Source organism: Hyla sarda, chromosome 8 (genome assembly GCF_029499605.1).
Source record: "Hyla sarda isolate aHylSar1 chromosome 8, aHylSar1.hap1, whole genome shotgun sequence".
In the NCBI taxonomy this organism is placed as follows: Eukaryota; Metazoa; Chordata; class Amphibia; order Anura; family Hylidae; genus Hyla; species Hyla sarda.
In genome coordinates this window covers 185,529,792-185,554,421 of record NC_079196.1, presented here as the reverse complement: position 1 = coordinate 185,554,421, position 24,630 = coordinate 185,529,792, and positions in this window count along the sequence as shown.

Here is a 24,630-nt window from a genome sequence, read left to right as displayed (position 1 = left end):
TATGTTTCACATGTAAATCTGGTCAGTATTTTTAGTTAACACCATGAGTGTTAACTAAACATTGGGAGATCATGGATAGGGGGAGGATAGTAGAAGAGAGTTGCCCTATGTTTTCTTTTTCTTGATTTATGTTTTATCATTTATGATTGTACTACATTTTATATATTAAAGTTCCTGCTCATGTTACTTTATTAACCCCTTAGGGAGCAGAGAAACCTCTCATCCTAAAATTTTACCCCTTACATGTCGTGGTCATATCATGATCAGGACGTTTCAGGAATCTGTGGGGCTCTGTGATCCCCTCGGCAGCTTGGTGAGATAATCATCAGATGCCAATGGATTTCCATGGCAGCTGGGGGCCTTATGAATACCCCCAGGCTTGCCATGTATATGCTGACAGGTAACATACATAGCATTAAAATAATAGTGCAGTGAATTATATAGCAATTAGCAGATTGCATGTGAAATAAAATAAGGGAGAAAAACATCCCCCCCCAAAAAAATACATATACATATTTGGTATTACCAGGCCCATAAGGACTCGAACTGTAAAAATTCTGTGTAAATAGCACTAAGCTGGTACATATGGGGGGGGGGGACTTTTGCTGTGTGAGAGCAATATTAAAGGGGTAGTCTGGTCCAAGTGGTAAGCAACAGGGAAGAGGCACTATAGCAACAGCAGAGGCGGGAGATTGTGGCAGATTTCAAAATATTTTCAGCCCAGCCACTATTAGGATGTTTATAAACAAAAAATGTGCGCAATATTCACCTGGAGAATACAGGCAGAGCTTTAGCACATTTGCATGTTCCACCGGCGCTTGGACCTTCCTAAAATGTCCGTCACAATATAGTTGATTGTTTCTGTGACCACTGAAATCAAGATTTCCAGTGTGCGCACAGTGCAGCAGAATCACATTAAAATCAATAGGGCTCTGCTGCAGCAGAATTTCCGAGTTGAATGTTTCCGGCGGATTCCGCTCGGAAGATCCACCATGTGAACATGGCCTTAAAATGAAAAATAAATCAACACCCAAACCCTCTAATGTAGGGGGGGGGGGGGGGGAGGCTAAGAGGGCACAATTACTTTGTAGTAGGTACAATTAACGCATGTTTGTGGTGACACCGGGGGTGCAAGGAATTCCTGTCACTTTGTGATGCCAGGGCACCATTAGCTTATACACGGTCCGAGGTGGGCCAGACACAGGGGGTAATAAACAAACGTTGGGTTACGGATAACTGTCTTTTACTGAGCCGGTGCAGATGGTAATACACACAGTATGGATCAAAGTAGAAGGGATGCAGTGTAACCCCTAGGAGCCCTGTTGCCTTGCTGGGACTTATGGTGCTTTTCACCCACTTGAATAATACTGACTTGAGATTAGAGACTGTAGATTTCCCAGGCGGATTGGGTTCTGACAAGGTTCAAGTACTATCACCGCCAGGGCTTGGCTCACCGCTGTACCGGGGAACACTTGCAGAATGACGGGGCTGACTTGAGAACATATTTTCTTAGGCTTCCCTCAGGATTTCTCCACACATGACTTCCACCTTCTAAATTCCAGCCAAGGTATCCCCTTGAATTTTGGGGGCACCTCATGCACGTTAGAAGACAATTATTATGAAAAACACAGAACATTTAGAGAGAATACATTCTGACTGAAAATATATTTCTGAATTCCGAAGACATTTGATTACTGTCTGGCTTTCTGCATTTCACTAACAACAGTACTAAATAAGAAATTAGAAAGACTGAATAAGGCAAATCCATACATTAGAAGACTGACTGAGTACACAGCAAGACTGTCTAGGTTATACATTCCTGACCACTAGGCAATCCTGACTAGAACATTTTTAAGGCACTCTTGTTGTTTGCACCAAATCAGTGGCTCAGCACTGAACTGGGGTATCTCCTCCCCCCTACACTATATACTGACCGATTTAGAGGTTCCCATTGGGCAGGCAGGGTCACCTGGTTTACACTGCTCCTCACTCATAAAAACAAGCAATCTCCAGGTAGCAGAGCGGGATCAATGGAAGCGCTGAGACCAGATAAGAAGTTAAAAGGATTTATTTCCCATAATGCAACGCGTTTCACGGTCACCCGCTTCTCTCAGGCTACCTGGAGATTGCTTGTTTTTATCGTGATTCTATTTCAGCGGGACGAAGCTGCAGAGACCCTTTGATTATACGCCCTGTTCCATTGTTGTACTTGGTTGGAGTACAACTTCATGTGGTAAGCGCAATTCACACTTAGCGTTACCAACTCACCTTTGGTGTTACACTACGGAGCGCATCCGTTTGTGCTTTTTTATTTCACCTCACTCTTAAAGGCATAGTACACAGACAGTGCATATGGTTAACATAATAAAGTATATAATAAAGTGCTTAAACATATTATACATAACAGACACTTTTACAGTGGGCCCAACACATGTGTAGCAGGCATGCCCAAGGAGATCCTCAGCCCACAGGACAGTCTTTGGTGCTGGGACACCACGTGTTGGCAACGTTACTGAGTAGGGGCATACCAGTGCACTGTTAATTTGAAGGGGCATTATTACTATGTGGGACATGAAGGAGGGGTATCCCACCATGGGCAGCACTAAAAATCCTGTTACTTTGGGGTGTTCTAATATCATCTCGTGGTGCCCTAAAGGGAGCAGATAACTCTGCAGAGAGGCATGGTGGCTAGGAGCAGTTGTCATGGCAGTCCGGACAAGATGGAAAAAACAGGGAAAGTGAAGGACTCCTATCAGAGAAGCCGTCACGTGTAAGTCACTGGATGTACCTGTTTATTCTGTGGCCACTGTGCCTGATCTGTATTTTATTGTTTTTCTCCAGTCTGCAGTGTGGAGATGCTCTGCAGATGTCCTGCATGGAGTCTGATCGCTATATGATCACAGTATGCAGTAGAATTCAGTCTCAGTATGGGGATTAAATGTATTAATAGTACGGTGCTGTCATCTAGTCACTATATAGCAGTAATATCCAGCCACAGTAGGTTGGTCTTATATAAAGTGATAGGCATGGTGGTATTGTCCAGTCAGGTATGGTGATGCTTCCCATTTTATCACTATTATACTATTTGACAAACAGTTTCCCAGTGAATAATTTTCTTGGCAAGTGCTGGATATATGTAATCTGTAAACTGCTTTTATGAGGGGTTCTTAGGGGGTGCTCCAACCATAAGGTGCTTTGGGGGAAATTTATCAAAACCTGTGTAGAGAAAAGTTGACTAGTTCCAATAGCAGAAGAAAATGGAATGGTTCATTAATCACTGAATCTTATGATAAGACCGGGCTAGCTAACCCAGCACCTATACCCAGGGTTTAAAAATAATGAGAAAAAGGCAAATATATTGGTGCTCAAGATCTAAAAATATCTGGAATAACCAATATATAGTAATGTATTTAATCATAGACAATGTTAAAAATATATATATTGCAAGGGTACGGTCACAAGGGCGGATTTATTTGTGGGTTTCCCGCTGCATATTTGAAAGGGGACGGGCTCTTCTCGGCTGTCCGCAGCAGATTTTCTGCTATGGAATTTCCGCTATGGAAAATCTGCCGCAGACCCTACTTACTTCAATGGGGCTTGCGGCAGATTTTTCGCAGCGTAAATTCTGCCGCGGAAAATCTGCTCCAGACAGCAAAGAAGAGCCCGCCCCCTTTCAAATAAGCAGTGGGAAACCCACAAATAAATCTGCCCGTGTGAACGTACCCAAATACAAAGTACAAAAAGAATATGGGTGGGTCACAGGGCCCTTGTGAAACCACCCAATAAGATCTGAAAACAATATAAAAATAGACAAGCACCCGTATATCACTATAAATTTTAATCTAGCTGTAGATAGGCTCCACTAAGGATGACCATTAATGCATATATTATTATATGCATGTCTAAAGAATGTCTAAAAAGAGCCATAACTTATTGTACATTGATGTTATCGCACTCAAACCAGTCCATACTATGTCCGATTGCCAAGTTTACACTATACCCAACTAAGCAATGTGCCAAGCACAACTCACCCAACGGGAACCTGCTGTTAACGGTCTCTGCAGGAAAAAAAGACAGTGCTATCTCATCTAACCAGTTGGGGGCTCTGGTCTAGCTGGTTGTTGTGAGCCCCACTGGTAAATCTCGGCCTGCAGCTAGAAATGTTTGCACGGCTAGTTTTGCGCTCTTCGCAGATGGACGTGCAGGCTTGCGTATAGGACGTTGGTTAAGCTCTCTGCAAAAGATGGAAACTAGATCCACAGTCTCTGTATTGGTGTCCTCGTGGATCGAACGGGCACACTTTGATAACGGAGGATAGCGGATGAGGACAATGTTAACGGCTCTTTAATATCAACTTCAATATTATAATCAGTATTGTCCGTATTGCATAGCTATACTGGTGACATGAAATACAGTAGCTGGAGTTCCCATAGCAACCAATAAGATTGCGTCTTTCATTTTTCAGAAGCCTTTTTTAACCATCAAACAATGAAGCTTTATTGATTGCTCAAAGAAACAGCCAAAATCAGCACATAAAAATATAAACAGAAGGTTCGAAAACCTCAGAACAACAGTAACAAGTAGGTCACAAAAAAAAAAAAAGGTAAGTATCAACAAGAGAGATCCATGCAGATAAAATACATGAAGCAGAAATAGCTATACAACGTAAGACAGGAATACCAAATTATCCATACACAGCAGAAAAAACCACCCCAACTCCCCTCCCCCAACCCACTGTCCAACCCCCCCCCCCCCCCACCTCCCACCATCCCGAAAATCAGTACAAGGAGAAACTATGCGTCATATTAGGGCAATGTGGGGAAGTAAGCCAAGGCTCCCAAACCAAGTTAAATCTATCTACCAAGTCTTCACGGATTGCCGCCAACTTTTCATATAACATAATGGCATTGATTCTATCTATCACCACCGAGAGAGATAGGACAGGCTGTTTCCACTGCGCTGCAACATGTATTCTTGACGCCATTAGAATATAATGGGACAACTTAAAAACCCTAAACGGCATCCTCGATGGTTTGAGGCTCAAGAAGCAAAAGGCAGGGGTACGAGGCACCCCGACCTCCAGCATCGAGGTCAGTATGTCCAAAATTTGATTCCATAACACGGATACAGTGGGGCAACTCCACCAGGTGTGAAACATCGTACCTCTAGCCCCACAGCCCCTAAAGCACAGAGGGGAAACTGAAGGATATATTTGATGGAGTCTAGTAGGGACTTTATAGGTACGGTGAAGTATCTTCAGAGATGTTTCCAACAAGGATATCTGCCAACTACCCTTACTAATAGTAGTACAGCAGTCTCTCCACTGTGGGGTAGAAAGCGTAGAGTGAATGTCCCCTTCCCACTCAATCATGTATTTTAACTTTTTATCCGGGGGAGGAGCGTTAAAGTGCGAATAAAGTATTGAGAGGAGACCTGGTGCGCTAGAGGAGTACAACATATGTCTCTCAAACGAGGTAGGTATAACTGGAGAGCTACGACGAATATGGGACTTATAGAAAGAGACAATCTGACAGGCCCGGAACCTCTCCCTCGGTGGAACTTCATGTCGCAAGCACAGGGAATCTAAGGACGGCAACATTTGGCCTACTAAAAAATGATGCAGGTACCTCAATCCCTTACTCAGCCACCAGTGAAAGGAAGTAAGAGTTAAGCCAGGGGGAAAAGAAGGATTGGAAGAAAAGGGCAGAAGAGGTGAAGGCACCGACTGCATACGGAACTTAAATCTCACCTGACGCCACAGAGAAAGGGCGTACAGAGTGACTTGCGCTGAGGAAGGTAGCAAGGACGCAACAGGGCACGTAGTCCACATCAATGAGGGCAGCGAATGTGGAGAGACCAGAACCCCATCCAACTCCACCCACCTTGGAGCCCCCACTGAAATGTTAACCTGCGCTAATTGGGCAATGCGTGCGGCATAATAATATTTCAAAAGGTTGGGCACCGAAACACCCCCCACTCTTTTATTATAGTACATAAGGGTCCTATTAATTCTTGGAGCCCGGTCAGACCAGATATATTTAAAAATAGTTTTCTGAAATGACATTAAATCCCGTTTCACAATAGGGATAGGGAGTGTCCGAAAAAGGTATAAAAGGCGGGGCAATATCACCATACGCACTACATTAACCCGACCTATCCAGGATATATAGGAATAGTTCCACTTCAATAGGTCAGTCCTCAATGTCTTATATAGTGGGACATAATTAGCCTGATACAAGGAGTCCAGTGAAGCGGTCAGTCGCACCCCAAGGTAACTGAGTCCCACAGGTGAATCCCTATAGCCAAAATTCAAACCTATAAGGCGTTTAGCCCCATCAGGGACATTAAAGTACATCACTTCCGACTTACCAGTATTGACCCGCAGGCCAGACATATTTGCAAAATTGCCCAGCACCTCAAGTAAATTAGGAAGGGATATAAGTGGTTGGGTGATAGTTAACAAAAAGTTGTCTGCAAACAGGCTGCATTTATATTCCCTATCCCCCACTCCCACACCCCTGATGTCGGAGTGCGCCCTAATTTGGGCGGCCAAGGGCTCCATTAACAGGGCAAATAAGGCCGGCGACAACGGGCATCCCTGCCTCGTCCCGCGTAGTATAGTAAGAGGTGCCGGAGTGGTGGAAGGCAATTTCAGAAAAGCCTTGGGGTTGGAGTACAAGTGATGGAGGATAGTGATAAAGGGGCCCCTGAATCCATACTTAGTCAGCACTGCGAACATATATGGCCATTTAACGCTATCGAAAGCCTTTTCTATATCGAGAGCTAAGGCTAGCATGGGTGTTTGGGTAGTATTGGACCACTGAATAAGATTCACTATCTTACGGACATTATCTGGGGCCTGTCTCCCTGGGATAAATCCCACTTGGTCCACCTGTATCAGAGAGGGTAAAAAGCGATTTATACGGGCAGCCAGAATGGACATCAGGAGTTTAGTATCAATATTCAGTAAAGTTATAGGACGGTAATTAGCAGGATGTAAATGATCCTTGTTGGGTTTCAGGATTACCGTTATGTGTGCGTCTAGAAATTCAGCAGGAATAGGGTCGCTGGATCTCAGGGAATTGAACAGTGATGTCAGGGGGGGGACCAAAATGGAAGCGAACTTGTTATAATAGGCGGCCGAAAAGCCGTCAGGCCCAGGGGACTTGCCATTTTTGAGTTTTTTTTATCGCATCTGAGACTTCCTTGGTGGTAAAGGGCAGAAGCCTTTTTTAACAATTAGGAAGCAATCTGATTGGTTGCTATAGGCAACTGATCAACATTTCCCCTGCACAGGTTTTAAGAAATCTCCCAATTTATATAATGGCCTCTGTAGTAATGTACCTGGCCAGTCATTGAAGGGTTAATACTTCAGCTCACTGTGGGCACCAACAGTAACCATGGCAACTATAAGAACCCTCGCTTATGCCATAATGGAAGATCCCACAAAACAAGGGCACGCTGCTATGATCAGTCCCATCTTGGATGCGCCTTTGGAACTTGACTACCTTACTCTTCCCGACCCTTGGTTTAATTTGGAGGTTCTAGCAGGGAAAAAGGTTGTCTGGTTTAGAAAACCTCTTTAACCCCTTGTTCATCTACTTGAGAAGTGGATCTGTATATGTAAGAGAGAAAAGCAGCCCCCACCTATCCATCAATATGGAGAGGGATTTCGAGGCCAGACTTCTCTCACAACCGGTTTAATATATGTGTATTTGTGTTGTTTTTATTAGGCTGTTGTCCGTTTTTGTTATGTCGTTGTCTGTTTTCATGTTGTCTGTATTTATTATGTTGTCTGTGTTTGTTATGTTGTTGTCTGTTTTTATGTTGTTTGTTATGCTGTTGTCTGTGAATTGTGTATAATGTGCAGATTCTAAACTGCTCTACGTTATATATTGGCATTACCCTCTAAGCCCAAGGGAGGGGCAACTCTCCAGTCATGGCTACCTCGAGATTTCCTCCTCCACAGAGGGGTTTTTTCTCGCCTGAGTACCGGTGGGTGACTCTTTGTGACTTTGGGGTTTTGCCTTTTTCAGTGTCATTTTAAATAAAATCGTGACTATGTGACACCTGATTACAATGTGTTGTGTCTTTATTTTGCATTCTTTGGTTTCAATCATTTTGCTTTGGCGTTGGGGGCCAGGGCATATTTAAAGTCATAAAGTAAGGCATCTGCCTGCCTCACAGAACCCCAACATACTCCATGGGGGACATGTATCAAAGATTTTACCCGTTTTGTGTGTATTTTTTTGCGCAGAATTTTGCACAAGCCCTTTTTTTTTTTTGCGCACGTTTTGGTAGAGCATGTCCTCCAGATGTGGCTGAATCAGGGTACCTTGGAGTGACATCTATAGTACACATGGATTTATTAACTGCGTACTTTTCCTTTACACCAAAAATTTTGCTGCAAGAGCTGTTTTTTTTCCGCAAATATAAGCCATCTTGGACTTAACGTAGGAAGATGCTCTAAATCATCAATTCTATTTTCCAAAGAGTGGATTGAGGAGATTACTATATTTACCCGCAATTTATGAAGCTCATTGTGCTTTCGGGAAAAGGGGTAAAATGCTTCTACCATACACAAATAACGATACATGTCCCCCACGAGTACACGTTTGCCCCATAGGGTGCCCCCACTCTTGCAAACAGGATGGAGAAGAGGACAGCACAACTCCTGCAAGTTTCCACTGTTTGTTTGATTACAGGGACCTAAAACCTTGAAAAATACAGAGAAAAAAAAAAAAGAAACACAAGTATCATAAAAGTGCAAGGTTTCAGGGAAGGTACTACTTTAAAGGGGTACTCCGATGAAAACCTTTTTTCTTTCAAATCAACTGGTGTCAGAAAGTTAAACAGATTTGTAAATTACTTCTATAAAAAAAATCGTAATCCTTCCTGTACTTATTAGCTGCTGAATACTACAGAGGAAATTCTTTTCTTTTTTGAATTCTCTCTGATGACATCACGAGCACAGTGCTCTTTGCTGACGTCATTATAATAATAATAATAACTCTTTATTTATTGTTGTCCTTAGCGGGATTTGAACCCAAGTCCCAGGACATGCTGCCCTTAGCATACATCTGCTATGCACGGTTGCTAAAATGGACAGAGATGTCAGCAGTGAGCACTGTGCTCATGATGTCATCAGTGTTCCAAAAATAAAGGAATTTCCTCTGTAGCATTCAGCAGCTAATAAGTACTGGAAGGATTACGTTTTTTTTTTAATAGAAGTAATTTACAAATATGTTTAACTTTCTGCCACCAGTTGATTTAAAAGAAAAAAGGTTTTCACCAGAGTACCCCTTTAAGACATTTAGCAGGAATCTTGCAGGCAGCAAAAAATTAACTCCTTCCAGAACCAAGGTTCCTAATTTCCCCAAACTGATACTCTCAAGCCCCGCACTTATCTACCTTTTCCCATGGATCTTTATGTTGTCCGCCTTGTTTGTATCATGAGCTATTGGTGGGCCCTGTATTAACAAGTATAAGCAAGTCAAGTCATTAGTATCTACTGTTTGTATGGCATCTTTGTGGTTCTATGAACGGCTGACATGGTTTGCTTCTGTTTTTAAGGTTCTTTATAATGTAATAAAAATAAAGTATATGGCCCTGAAGTGTGGAGTATAGTTTTCTTTGTGGGTTTTTTCCCCAACGAATATTTTTCCACGGTATTTACTAATGTTTACCTACATTTCTCACTTTTCCTTATGTTTTGCTTTTTTTTTTTTTTTTTTACACCTGCTCTGATCTTTGGGGTTTTCCTCAGCCCAAACCCACATTTTCTGTGAAAATCTTAGTAAATATGTTGGGATTTTTGGGGCCACGCCCCCTTTCCCCGTCGGCCATGCCCCCTTTTCCGGGTTTCCTTGGTAAGATGGAGAGTTGGTAGGGATTTTTTCAATTCTGGCACACGATCAGACAAAACAGGTCAGATTAACAATAGTAAATCAGGGCCTATGTTTTAATGTACTCATTTTTCTGAGATGTTGCCTAGGGGTGAAACTTTTAATATATGCCTGAGGGTTGTGTAAAAATAATAAAGAAGTGATACTTACCTACCCTGATCCTCCACAGCCGTTGTGCTGACATTTCTAGTCCCCACTCATCACCATTACTTCCTGGTGATGCATTGTCCTTGCAAGAAGTGCCTGCTTAGCCAATCACATACATAGCTCCAGGTAGGAGTGGTGATAAGCAAGGACCTGGAGCATAAATATGGCAGCTTCTAGGGATCGTGGAAGGTATTCTTTAAACATTTTGCACAACCTTCAGGCATATATTAAAAAAATGTATTCCCAAATAACCCACACCTGTTTAAGTCTTTCTTTATATTCCCCATTCCTTTTGTATCTTGAAAAGCTGGCTTTAGGTCAGAAATTGCATCATAAACTGCGCTGGTGATATTATAAAAACCTTAAGGGTGTATATATATATATATATATAAATATATATATATATATATCTACCCTAAGGGTGGCATTTCCACTTTTTTTTCTTTTAAACTGTTTTTGAGCCAATTTCTCTGTGGAAAATGTGATACACCACCCCTTTCATTGTTTTCAATGGGATTCTGCTGCACCATTTACAGTATGGAACAAGTTTACTCAATGTAATCCGCTTAGAAATTATTGCTGTCTATGGAGACGGTACCTAGCACCTACCAGGTATGACACTGGCCTAGCTCCGGAGTGTGCGCCATACTCCCTCACCCAACATGATGTACATCATACGGCAGAAGGGGGTTATAAAATAAAATTAAAAAAATGCATGTGTTGCATTTTTGGCTGTTCCAAAAATCTGTTCCAAAAATCTGTCAGACACCTGTGGGGCGTAAATGCTCACGGTACCCATTATTACATTACGTGAGGGGTGTAGTTTCCAAAATGGGGTCACATGTGGGGGGGTCCATTGTTCTGGCTCTATGGGGGCTTTGTAAACACTCGTAGCCTTCAATTCCGGACAAATTTTCTCTTCAAAATTATTGTATTGTAGTTCGCCCGCAGAGCACTTTACATCCACATATGGGGTATGTTCTTACTGAGAAGAAATGGGGTTACAAATTTTGGGGGGCTTTTTTTCTATTTTCCCTTGTGAAAATGAAAAATTTAGGGTAACACCAGCATTTTAGTGAAACATTTTTTTTTTTCATTTTTCCATCCAACTTTGAAGAATTTTCATTAAACACCTGTGGGGTGTTAAGGCTCACTATACCCCTTGTTACGTTCCGTGAGGTGTGTAGTTTCCAAAATGGGGTCCAACATGTGGGTATTTCTTTTTTTGCGTTTATGTCAGAACCGCTGTATAATCAGCCACCCCTGTGCAAATCACCAATTTAGGCCTCAATAGTGCACTCTCACTCCTGAGCCTTGTTGTGCGCCCGCAGAGCAATTTACGCCCACATATGGGGTATTTCCGTACTCAGGAGAAATTGCGTTACAAATTTTGGGGGTCTTTTTTTCCTTTTAACGCTTGTGAAAATAAAAAGTATGGGGCAACACCAGCATGTTAGTGTAACATTTTTTATTTTTTTACACTGACAAGCTGGTGTAGCCCCCAACTTTTCCTTTTCATAAGGGGTAAAAGGAGAAAAAGCCCCCCAAAATATGTAGTGCAATTTCTCCCGAGTACGGAAATACCCCATATGTGGCCCAAAACTGCTTCCTTGAAATACAACAGGGCTCCGAAGTGAGAGAGCTCCATGCGCATTTGAGGACTAAATTAGGGATTGCATAGGGGTGGACATATGGGTACTCTACACCAGTGATTCCCAAACGGTGCCTCCAGCTGTTGCTAAATTCCCAGCATGCCTGGACAGTCAGTGGCTGTCCGGAAATGCTAGGAGTTGTTGCTTTGCAACAGCTGGAGGCTGCATTTTGGAAACACTGCCATACAATACATTTTTCATTTTTATTGGGGGGACAGTGTAAGGGGGTGTATATGTAGTGTTTTACCCTTTATTATGTGTTAGTGTAGTGTAGTGTTTTAGGGTACATTCGCACTGGTGTGTTACGGTGAATTTCCTGCTAGGAGTTTGCGCTGCGGCGAAAAATTTGCCGCAGCCCAAACTTGAAGCAGGAAACTTACTGTAAACCTGCCTGTGTGAATGTACCCTGTACGTTCACATGGGGGGGGCGAACCTCCAGCTGTTTCAAAACTACAACTCCCAGCATGTACTGACAGACCGTGCATGTTAAGAGTTGTACTTTTGCAACAGCTGGAGGCACACTGGTTGGAAAACCTTCAGTTAGGGTCTGATACCTAACTCAGTATTTTCCAACCAGTGTGCCTCCAGCTGTTTCAAAACTACAACTCCCAGCATGTACTGATCGCCGAAGGGCATGCTGGGAGATGTAGTTATGCAACAGCTGGAGGTACGCAACTACAACTCCCAGCATACCGAGACAGCTGTTTGGGCATGCTGGGATTTGCAGTTTTGCAACATCTGGAGGGCTAGTTTAGAGAACACTGCAAAGTGATCTCCAAACTGTGGCCCTCGAGATGTTGCAAAACTACAAATCCCAGCATGCCCAGACAGCAAACAGCTGTTTGGGCATGCTAGGAGTTGTAGTTTTGCAACATCTGGAGGGATACAGTTTAGAGACCACTGTATAGTGGTCTCAAACTGTAGCCCTCCAGCTGTTGCAAAACTACATATTCCAGCATGCCCAAACAGCTGTCTGGGCATGCTGGAAGTTGTAGTTTTGCAACATCTGGAGGGCTACAGTTAGAGACCACTGTATAGTGGTCTCAAACTGTACCCTCCAGATGTTGCTAGGCAACTCACCGGCTTCCGTAGGATCCAGCCGCACGACATCGTCGCCTGCCGATCTCCGTCGCCCGCTGCCTCCGGATGGGTAAGTGGATCTTCGGCGCCGATCCCCGTCAGTTTCCCCGTCCTGCCCCGCCTATTGTGGGTGGGCAGGACGGGGAAAACGAAGGTTAACCCCCCAGCCCCCGATCTGCTATTGGTCGTCGCTTCTGGCGATCAATAGCAGGGATAGGAGGGGTGGCACCCCTGCCACCTCACTCCTATACCTTCAGGGGGATCATAGGTGTCTTAGACAACCACGATCCCCCTTATATTCCGGGTCACCATAGACCCGTAATGACCCGGAATCGAGCAAATCGCAAGTGTGAATTCACTTGCGATTTGCCGCGATCGCCGACATGAGGGGTCTGATGACCCCCCTGGGTGTTTGCACGGGATGCCTGCTGAATGATTTCAGCAGGCATCCCGGTCCGGTCCCCGCCCGGCGAGTAAGTACCAGGGTGTCATGACGTACGCGTACGTCAAGGGTCCTTAAGGGGTTAAATCTTATAATCAATGAATCACAAAAGAAAAAAATCACATACACTAAAACAATCGTTGGTAAAATATAACCCCAAAAAACTGAATAAAACACTGTGCGTGAAGAAAACTTAAACATATCAGTAGAGCGCAGGGGTGTGACAATGGGAGGTGCAGAAATAGTAGTCACACCTGGACCCTGCTGCCTGAGGGGGGCCCTCTGCCACATCAGAAGACATCAGTATTGTAAAAGCTAGATGAGGGGCCAATACAGATTTTGCATAGGGGCCTAGCAGCTGCAAGTAAGGCTGGGTTCACACTACGAATTGACAATATGGTCACTTGATCTCATTCATTTGTCAGATAGTGATCAGGTGACCATATTGTCAAATCATAGGGTGAACCCAGCCTTACCTCTTTGGTAACACTCCATGCAACGGCCTTGGAGTGTGGTTATTAGCCGCACAGTTTTTGCAGATGAAACAACTTAAAAATGTGTTACTGTAGGTTTACAATACGTTCCTGCCCCCTTTAGTTGTATCCATTGTCATTTTCTGCAGAAAATGAGATGCAGGCGTATACTGTCAACAAGAGCAGCTGATCCATTGCATTCTACAGTGAACGGCATCACCTGCGGGATGTATGCGTCTGTTTAGAAGCATGCTCTATTTTCATCAGACTCCATGCATGGATCCCGAGCAGAGCCATTTAGTGACTCTATTGGACCATAGAAAGTAATGGGGCCGTTGCTTTCGTTAACAGTATTAGTCGGGAATGCCGATGGATACGACTAACGGGGGCACAAGCGTAGTATGTACCTACCCTTACATATTTAAAAAATGTATTGCCAAAAACTGCAGCATTTTACAGTATAATGCAGTGATTTCCAACCAGGGTGCCTCCAGTTGTTCCAAAACTACAACTCCCAGCATGCCTGGACAGCCTTTGATATAATGTGTGGTTTTCTGCACAGCACACTGCATCACACAGCCTCACTATGAAGAGAAGCAGTTACATGGCATTATATCTTTCTATTTATCTATCTATATATATTTATTTAGATTTTTAAATTATTAGCAAATTCATAGACCTGATTATACAGTCATGGCCGTAAATGTTGGCACCCCTGACATTTTTCTAGAAAATGAAGTATTTCTCACAGAAAAGGATTGCGTTAACATATGTTTTGCTATACACATGTTTATTCCCTTTGTGTGTATTGGAACTAAACCAAAAAAGGGAGGAAGATAAAGCAAATTGGACATTATGTCACACCAAACTCCAAAAATGGGCTGGACAAAATTATTGGCACCCTTAACTCAATATTTGGTTGCACACCCTTTTTAAAAGTAACTGAAATCAGTCGATTCCTATAACCATCAATAAGCTTCTTACACCTCTCAGCCGGAATGTTGAACCACTCTTCCCTTCAGGTCACTTATTGGAAGGCGCCTTTTCCCAACAGCAATTTTAAGATCTCTCCACAGGTGTTCAATGGGATTTAGATCTGGACACATTGCTGGCCACTTCAGAACTCTCCTGTGCTTTGTTGCCATCCATTTCTGGGTGCTTTTTGACATATGTTTGGGGTCATTGGGGGAGATTTATCAAAACCTGTCTGGAGGGAAAGTTGCCCATAGCAACCAATCAGCTCGCTTCTTTCATTTTTAACAAGGCCTCTGCAAAATGAAAGAAGTGATCTGATTGGTTGCTATGAGCAACTCAGCAACTTTTCCTCCAGACAGGTTTTGATAAATCTCCCCCATTGTCCTGCTGGAAGACCCAAGATCTTAGGGATCGACCGATATAGTTTTTTTAGGGCCGATACTGATAATATGTGGCCTTTCAGGCTGTTGGCCGATAACCTATACCGATATTACGGTATAAGTTATCGGCTATTTCTCCACCCCCCAAGAAGCCGCTGCAGATCATTGATTTAAATCGGGCTCTTTAAATCAATGTACTGCAGCGGCTTTGGCTGAATCAGAGACCACCGCCGCCACCCGCTTCTCTCCCCCTGCCTGTCCGGGTGTCCTTCCAACCACCGTCGCTGCCCCCCAGCCATCCCCCCCTACCCCCGCACCACCACTATCCCCCCCCCCTACCCCGACCGCAGCCCCATTGCCTTCCCTATCCCCGGTTTTATAATTACCTTTTCCCGGAGTCCGAGGTCCGCGTTACTTCTGGCTCCCATCCTGCGCTGTCACTGTGCACACTAACGGGGACGTCCTCAACGTGACGCAGGACGCAGCAGGAGCCAGAAGTATCGCGGGCCCCAGACCCCGGGAACAGGTAATTATAAAACCGGGGTTAGGGGAGACAATGGGGGCGGCGTGCGGTGGGGCGGCGTGCGGTGGACATTATCGGATTATCGGCAAGGTAATTGCCGATACCGATAACGTCAAAAATCGTGAATATCGGCCGATAATATCGGCCAAACAGATAATCGGTCGATCCCTAACGCAAACCTAGCTTTCTGACACTGGGCTGTACAGTGCGACCCAAAATCCATTGGTAATCCTCAGATTTCATGATGCCTTGCACACATTCAAGGCACCCAGTGCCAGAGGCAGCAAAACAACCCCAAAACATCATTGAACCTCCACCATATTTCACTGTAGGTACTGTGTTCTTTTCTTTGTAGGCCTCATTCTGTTTTCGGTAAACAGTAGAATAATGTGCTTTACCAAAAAGCTCTATCTTGGTCTCATCTGTCCAGAAGACGTTTTCCCAGAAGGATTTTGGTTTACTCAAGTTCATTTTGGCAAAATGTAGTCTTGCTTTTTTATGTCTCTGTGTCAGCAGTGGGGTCCTCCTGGGTCTCCTGCCATAGCATTTCATTTCATTTAAATGTCGACGGATAGTTTGAGCTGACACTGATGCTCCCCGAGCCTGCAGGACAGCTTGAATATCTTTGGAACTTGTTTGGGGCTGCTTATCCACCATCTGGACTATTCTGCATTGACACCTTTCAACAATTTTTCTCTTCCGTCCAAGCCCAGGGAGATTAGTTACAGTGCCATGGGGTGCAAACTTCTTGATAATGTTGGGCACTGTGGACAAAGGCAAATCTAGATCTCTGGAGATGGACTTGTAACCTTGAGATTGTTGATATTTTTCTACAATTTTGGTTCTCAAGTCCTCAGACAGTTCTCTTCTCTTTCTGTTGTCCATGCTTAGTGTAGTTCACACAGACACAAAATGCAAAGACTAAGTGAACTTCTCTCCTTTTTATCTGCTTTCAGGTGTGATTTTTATATTGCCCATGCCTGTTACTTGCCCCAGGTGAGTTTAAAGGAGCATCACATGCTTGAAACAATCTTATTTTTCCACAATTTTGAAAGGGTGCCAATAATTATTCCCCAAGCCCATTTTTGGAGTTTGGTATGACACTGTCACTTTTTTGGTATAGTTCCAATACACACAAAGGGAATAAACATGTGTATAGCAAAACATGTGTTACTGCAATCCTTTTCTGTGAGAAATACTTCATTTTCTTGAAAGATTTTAGGGGTGCCAACATTTACGGCCATGACAGTAGATATATTAAACCAGGGGTCCTCAAACTTTTTAAATGGGGGGCCAGTTCACGGTCCCTCAGACCGTTGGGAGGGCCGGACTATAGATAACAAAACATGAACAAATTCCTATGCACACTTATATATCTTATTGGTGGACTACCACTTTAAGTATGCAGCACAGTTCCCCCCACATTAGGTTGGCAGTATAGATCCCCCACATTAGGTTGTAGTTCCCACACATTAGGGTTGGCAGTACAGTTCCCCCACATTAGGGTTGGTAGTACAGTTCCCCCACATTAGGGTTGGCAGTACAGTTCCCCCACATTAGGGTTGGCAGTACAATTCCCCCACATTAGGTGCAGTACAATTCCCCCACATTAGGTGCAGTACAATTCCCCCACATTAGGTGCAGCATAATGTTTCCCCACATTAGGTGCAGCATAATGTTCCCCCACATTAGGTGCAGTATAATGTTCCCCCACATTAGGTGCAGTACAGTTCCCCCACATTAGGTGCAGTATAATGTTCCCCCACATTAGGTGCAGTATAATGTTCCTACACATTAGGTGCAGCATAATGTTCCCCCACATTAGGTGCAGCATAATGTTCCCCCACATTAGGTGCAGCATAATGTTCTCCCACATTAGGTGCAGCATAATGTTCCCCCACATTAGGTGCAGCATAATGTTCCCCCACATTAGGTGCAGCATAATCTTCCCCCACATTAGGTGCAGTATAATGTTCCCCCGCATTAGCTGCAGCATAATGTTCCCCCACATTAGGTGCAGCATAATGTTCTCCCACATTAGGTGCAGCATAATGTTCCCCCACATTAGGTGCAGCATAATGTTCCCCCTCATTAGGTGCACTATAATGTTCCCCCACATTAGGTGCAGCATAATGTCCCCCCACATTAGGTGCAGCATAATGTTCCCCCACATTAGGTGCAGTATAGCTCCCCACATTAGGTGCAGTATAGATCCCCCACATTAGGTGCAGTATAGCTCCCCACATTAGGTGCAGTATAGATCTCCCACATTAGGTGCAGTATAGATCCCCCAAATGAGGTGCAGTATAGCTCCCCACATTAGGTGCAGTATAGCTCCCCACATTAGGTGCAGTATAGTTCCCCCAAATGAGGTGCAGTATAGCTCCCCACATTAGGTGCAGTATAGCTCCCCACATTAGGTGCAGCATGTTCCCCCACATTAGGTGCAGTATAGATCCCCCAAATTAGGTACAGTATAGATCCCCCAAATTAGGTGCAGTATAGCTCCCCACATTAGGTGCAGTCTAGCTCCCCACATTAGGTGCAGTATAGCTCCCCACATTAGGTGCAGCATGTTCCCCCACATTAGGTGCAGTATAGATCCCCCAAATTAGGTACAGTATAGATCCCCCAAATTAGGTGCAGTATAGCTCCCCACATTAGGTGCAGTATAGCTCCCCACATTAGGTGCAGTATGTTCCCCCACATTAGGTGCAGTATGTTCCCCCACAGACATACAGCCTCCATCCAAACAGTGTATGGCTGGAGGCTGTATGTCTGTGTTCTGCCCCACTTCAGTGCTCCGACCACCGCTCCTCCGGTCCGGACATAGCAGTAAGGGACGGGACCGAAGGAGCTGTGGTCAGAGCACCGAAGCTGACATGCCATTGGTAAAACTTACCTAGCTGGCCAGCGCACGTCCTCATCGCTGCCCCGCTCCTCCGCGCTCCGTTGCTATGGGCGCACAGCGTCAGTCACCTTCCCGGCGGCCCCTGCGTTTATAAAGTAAATGCGGGGTCTCCGAGAGCGCATCCCTGTGTCCCGAAAACATCTTTTGGGACACAGGGATATCCCAGGCAGCCTCGGGCCGGATAAATGTCCTCGGCGGGCCGCATGTGGCCTGCAGGCCATAGTTTGAGGACCCCTGTATTAAACGATCAGTTAAAGGGTACATACAAAGTACAATACATACATGTGACAACCATATATAACCAAAGGTGGTGGGGATGAAGGAATCAGTTTACTAGACCTCAACAGGAATGCAAATTATAATACTTTATCTTTCTGGATTGATTCACTTCTAGTTTTGGCTCAAAAACTGCAGAAAAAACTGTAGTAGAATGTTTTGTTTTCATAAAAAAAACTGGGTTTGAAACCACCCTTATGCTATGATTACATGGGCATAACCCACACCCATGTGAAGTGACCACCGCCGCCACCCGCTTCTCTCCCCCTGCCTGTCCGGGTGTCCTTCCAACCACCGTCGCTGCCCCCCAGCCATCCCCCCCTACCCCCGCACCACCACTATCCCCACCCCCTACCCCGACCGCAGCCCCATTGCCTTCCCTATCCCCGGTTTTATAATTACCTGTTCCCGGAGTCCGAGGTCCGCGTTACTTCTGGCTCCCATCCTGCGCTGTCACTGTGCACACTAACGGTGACGTCCTCAACGTGACGCAGGACGCAGCAGGAGCCAGAAGTATCGCGGGCCCCAGACCCCGGGAACAGGTAATTATAAAACCGGGGTTAGGGGAGACAATGGGGGCGGCGTGCGGTGGGGCGGCGTGCGGTGGACATTATCGGATTATCGGCAAGGTAATTGCCGATACCGATAACGTCAAAAATCGTGAATATCGGCCGATAATATCGGCCAAACAGATAATCGGTCGATCCCTAACGCAAATCTAGCTTTCTGACACTGGGCTGTACAGTGCGACCCAAAATCCATTGGTAATCCTCAGATTTCATGATGCCTTGCACACATTCAAGGCACCCAGTGCCAGAGGCAGCAAAACAACCCCAAAACATCATTGAACCTCCACCATATTTCACTGTAGGTACTGTGTTCTTTTCTTTGTAGGCCTCATTCCGTTTTCGGTAAACAGTAGAATAATGTGCTTTACCAAAAAGCTCTATCTTGGTCTCATCTGTCCACAAGACGTTTTCCCAGAAGGATTTTGGTTTACTCAAGTTCATTTTGGCAAAATGTAGTCTTGCTTTTTTATGTCTCTGTGTCAGCAGTGGGGTCCTCCTGGGTCTCCTGCCATAGCATTTCATTTCATTTAAATGTCGACGGATAGTTTGAGCTGACACTGATGCTCCCCGAGCCTGCAGGACAGCTTGAATATCTTTGGAACTTGTTTGGGGCTGCTTATCCACCATCTGGACTATTCTGCATTGACACCTTTCAACAATTTTTCTCTTCCGTCCAAGCCCAGGGAGATTAGTTACAGTGCCATGGGGTGCAAACTTCTTGATAATGTTGGGCACTGTGGACAAAGGCAAATCTAGATCTCTGGAGATGGACTTGTAACCTTGAGATTGTTGATATTTTTCTACAATTTTGGTTCTCAAGTCCTCAGACAGTTCTCTTCTCTTTCTGTTGTCCATGCTTAGTGTAGTTCACACAGACACAAAATGCAAAGACTAAGTGAACTTCTCTCCTTTTTATCTGCTTTCAGGTGTGATTTTTATATTGCCCATGCCTGTTACTTGCCCCAGGTGAGTTTAAAGGAGCATCACATGCTTGAAACAATCTTATTTTTCCACAATTTTGAAAGGGTGCCAATAATTATTCCCCAAGCCCATTTTTGGAGTTTGGTATGACACTGTCACTTTTTTGGTATAGTTCCAATACACACAAAGGGAATAAACATGTGTATAGCAAAACATGTGTTACTGCAATCCTTTTCTGTGAGAAATACTTCATTTTCTTGAAAGATTTTAGGGGTGCCAACATTTACGGCCATGACAGTAGATATATTAAACCAGGGGTCCTCAAACTTTTTAAATGGGGGGCCAGTTCACGGTCCCTCAGACCGTTGGGAGGGCCGGACTATAGATAACAAAACATGAACAAATTCCTATGCACACTTATATATCTTATTGGTGGACTACCACTTTAAGTACGCAGCACAGTTCCCCCCACATTAGGTTGGCAGTATAGATCCCCCACATTAGGTTGTAGTTCCCACACATTAGGGTTGGCAGTACAGTTCCCCCACATTAGGGTTGGTAGTACAGTTCCCCCACATTAGGGTTGGCAGTACAGTTCCCCCACATTAGGGTTGGCAGTACAGTTCCCCCACATTAGGTGCAGTACAATTCCCCCACATTAGGTGCAGTACAATTCCCCCACATTAGGTGCAGCATAATGTTCCCCCACATTAGGTGCAGCATAATGTTCCCCCACATTAGGTGCAGTATAATGTTCCCCCACATTAGGTGCAGTACAGTTCCCCCACATTAGGTGCAGTATAATGTTCCCCCACATTAGGTGCAGTATAATGTTCCTACACATTAGGTGCAGCATAATGTTCCCCCACATTAGGTGCAGCATAATGTTCCCCCACATTAGGTGCAGCATAATGTTCTCCCACATTAGGTGCAGCATAATGTTCCCCCACATTAGGTGCAGCATAATGTTCCCCCACATTAGGTGCAGCATAATCTTCCCCCACATTAGGTGCAGTATAATGTTCCCCCGCATTAGCTGCAGCATAATGTTCCCCCACATTAGGTGCAGCATAATGTTCTCCCACATTAGGTGCAGCATAATGTTCCCCCACATTAGGTGCAGCATAATGTTCCCCCACATTAGGTGCAGCATAATGTTCCCCCTCATTAGGTGCACTATAATGTTCCCCCACATTAGGTGCAGCATAATGTCCCCCCACATTAGGTGCAGCATAATGTTCCCCCACATTAGGTGCAGTATAGCTCCCCACATTAGGTGCAGTATAGATCCCCCACATTAGGTGCAGTATAGCTCCCCACATTAGGTGCAGTATAGATCTCCCACATTAGGTGCAGTATAGATCCCCCAAATGAGGTGCAGTATAGCTCCCCACATTAGGTGCAGTATAGCTCTCCACATTAGGTGCAGTATAGTTCCCCCAAATGAGGTGCAGTATAGCTCCCCACATTAGGTGCAGTATAGCTCCCCACATTAGGTGCAGCATGTTCCCCCACATTAGGTGCAGTATAGATCCCCCAAATTAGGTACAGTATAGATCCCCCAAATTAGGTGCAGTATAGCTCCCCACATTAGGTGCAGTCTAGCTCCCCACATTAGGTGCAGTATAGCTCCCCACATTAGGTGCAGCATGTTCCCCCACATTAGGTGCAGTATAGATCCCCCAAATTAGGTACAGTATAGATCCCCCAAATTAGGTGCAGTATAGCTCCCCACATTAGGTGCAGTATAGCTCCCCACATTAGGTGCAGTATGTTCCCCCACATTAGGTGCAGTATGTTCCCCCACAGACATACAGCCTCCATCCAAACAGTGTATGGCTGGAGGCTGTATGCCTGTGTTCTGCCCCACTTCAGTGCTCCGACCACCGCTCCTCCGGTCCGGACATAGCAGTAAGGGACGGGACCGAAGGAGCTGTGGTCAGAGCACCGAAGCTGACGTGCCGCTGGTAAAACTTACCTAGCTGGCCAGCGCACGTCCTCATCGCTGCCCCGCTCCTCCGCGCTCTGTTGCTATGGGCGCACGGCGTCAGTCACCTTCCCGGCGGCCCCTGCGTTTTTAAAGTAAATGCGGGGTCTCCGAGAGCGCATCCCTGTGTCCCGAAAACATCTTTTGGGACACAGGGATATCCCAGGCAGCCTCGGGCCGGATAAATGTCCTCGGCGGGCCGCATGTGGCCTGCAGGCCATAGTTTGAGGACCCCTGTATTAAACGATCAGTTAAAGGGTACATACAAAGTACAATACATACATGTGACAACCATATATAACCAAAGGTGGTGGGGATGAAGGAATCAGTTTACTAGACCTCAACAGGAATGCAAATTATAATACTTTATCTTTCTGGATTGATTCACTTCTAGTTTTGGCTCAAAAACTGCAGAAAAAACTGTAGTAGAATGTTTTGTTTTCATAAAAAAACTGGGTTTGAAACCACCCTTATGCTATGATTACATGGGCATAACCCACACCCATGTGAAGTGGTATTCGAGCCCAAGATAATGTTTTCAAAATTCAGGATAAAATAAAAATAAATTAGAAGGTATACTCAGCTGCCCTTCTCCCTCACCACTGCTCTGAGGGCACCTAGCCTTCACCAATCACTGGATACCGTAGCACATCGCTCCTGCAGAAACCACCTGTGCAGCCAATCACCAGCAGTAACCCTCCTTAGTCAGTGATTGGCTGAATGGGCATTTCCTGTGGGGGATGACATGTCACAGGAGTCAGCTGAGAGTGGCGGAGACCTAGAGCAGTTAGGCCCCATTCACACTACAGAAATTCTGCACGGATTCTGCCTGCAGCTGCTTCCCATTAACCCCTTCCCGACCTATGACATACCTGTACGTCATGGGTGGCAAGGTGTTACCGACCCATGATATACAGGTACGTCATGAACATTACTGCCGCTACTCGCAGCATCCCGCAGCGCCCGGAAAGATGGTGGCTATCACTGATAGCCAGCCATCTTACCGTGCGACCACGGGGGGTTTCATCCCCCACCCCCCCCAGCGATCGCTGCTATCAGCTGGTCAAATCTGACTAGCTGATAGCAGCGTTTCGCTATGAAAATACTTAGCAGCGCGGTGTGTGAGTCCCGATCACGGGGATCGGGACACACACCGCTCTGCTAAGTGTCCCTGACCCGTCCCCCGGCGTCACTTACCCGTCCGAGCGGTGTCCCGAGTGGTCCCGGCGTCCTCCGTGCGGTCCCGGCGGCGCTGCGTCCCGGAGGTGAGTTTCCGGCAGCAGGGCGGCATCTTCATTGGCAGCAGTGAGATCGCCGTAAAGCGATCTCACTGCTGCCTCTGAGAGTTTCAAAACTGCAACTCCCAGCATGCCCAGACAGCCTTTGGCTTTCTGGGCATGCTGGGAGTTGTAGTTTTGCAACATCTGGAGGTCCACAGTTTGGAGACCACTGTATAATGGTCTCCAATCTGTGCTCTTCCAGATGTTGCAAAACTACAAATCTCAGCATGCTCAGTCTGTCCAGGCATGCTGGGAGTTGTAGTTCTCTAACATCTGGAAGAGCACAGATTGGAGACCATTATACAGTGGTCTCCAAACTGTGGACCTCCAGATGTTGCAAAACTACAACTCCCAGCATGCCCAGACTGCCCAAGCATGCTGGAAGTTGTAGTTCGGCAACATCTGATCCTTCAGATATTGCCGAACTACAACTTCCAGCATACCTGGCCAGTCTGGGCATGCTGGGAGTTGTAGTTTTGCAACAACTGGAGGCACACTAGTTGGGAAACATTGTCCGTTTCCTACCTCAGTGCCTCCAGCTGTTGCAATTGTTGCAAAACTATAACTCCCAGCATGCACTGACAGACCATGCATGCTGGGAGTTGTAGTTTTGCAACAGCTGGAGGCACACTGGTTTGGAAACACTAAGTTTTGTTGCAAAACACTTGAAAGTTTATTACTTAACTTAGTGTTTCCAAACCAGCGTTCCTCCAGCTGTTGCAAAAATACAACTCCCAGCATGCACGGACAGCCAAAGGGCATGCTCGGAGTTTGCAACAGCTGGATGTTTGCCCCCTCCCCCCAATGTGAATGTACAGGGTACACTCACATGGGCGGAGGTTTACAGTGAGTGCTGCAAGTTTGAGATGGCGCAAATTTTGCGCTGCAGCTCAAACTTCCAGCGGCAAACTTGCTGTGAACCTCTGCCCATGTGACTGTACCCTAAAAACACTACACTAACACTAACCTAAAATAAAAAGTTAAAAACACTACATATACACATACCCCTACACAGCCCCCCTCCCCCCAAAAAATGAAAAACGTCTGGTACGCTACTGTTTCCAAAACGGAGCCTCCAGCTGTTGCAAAATAATAACTCCAAGTATTGC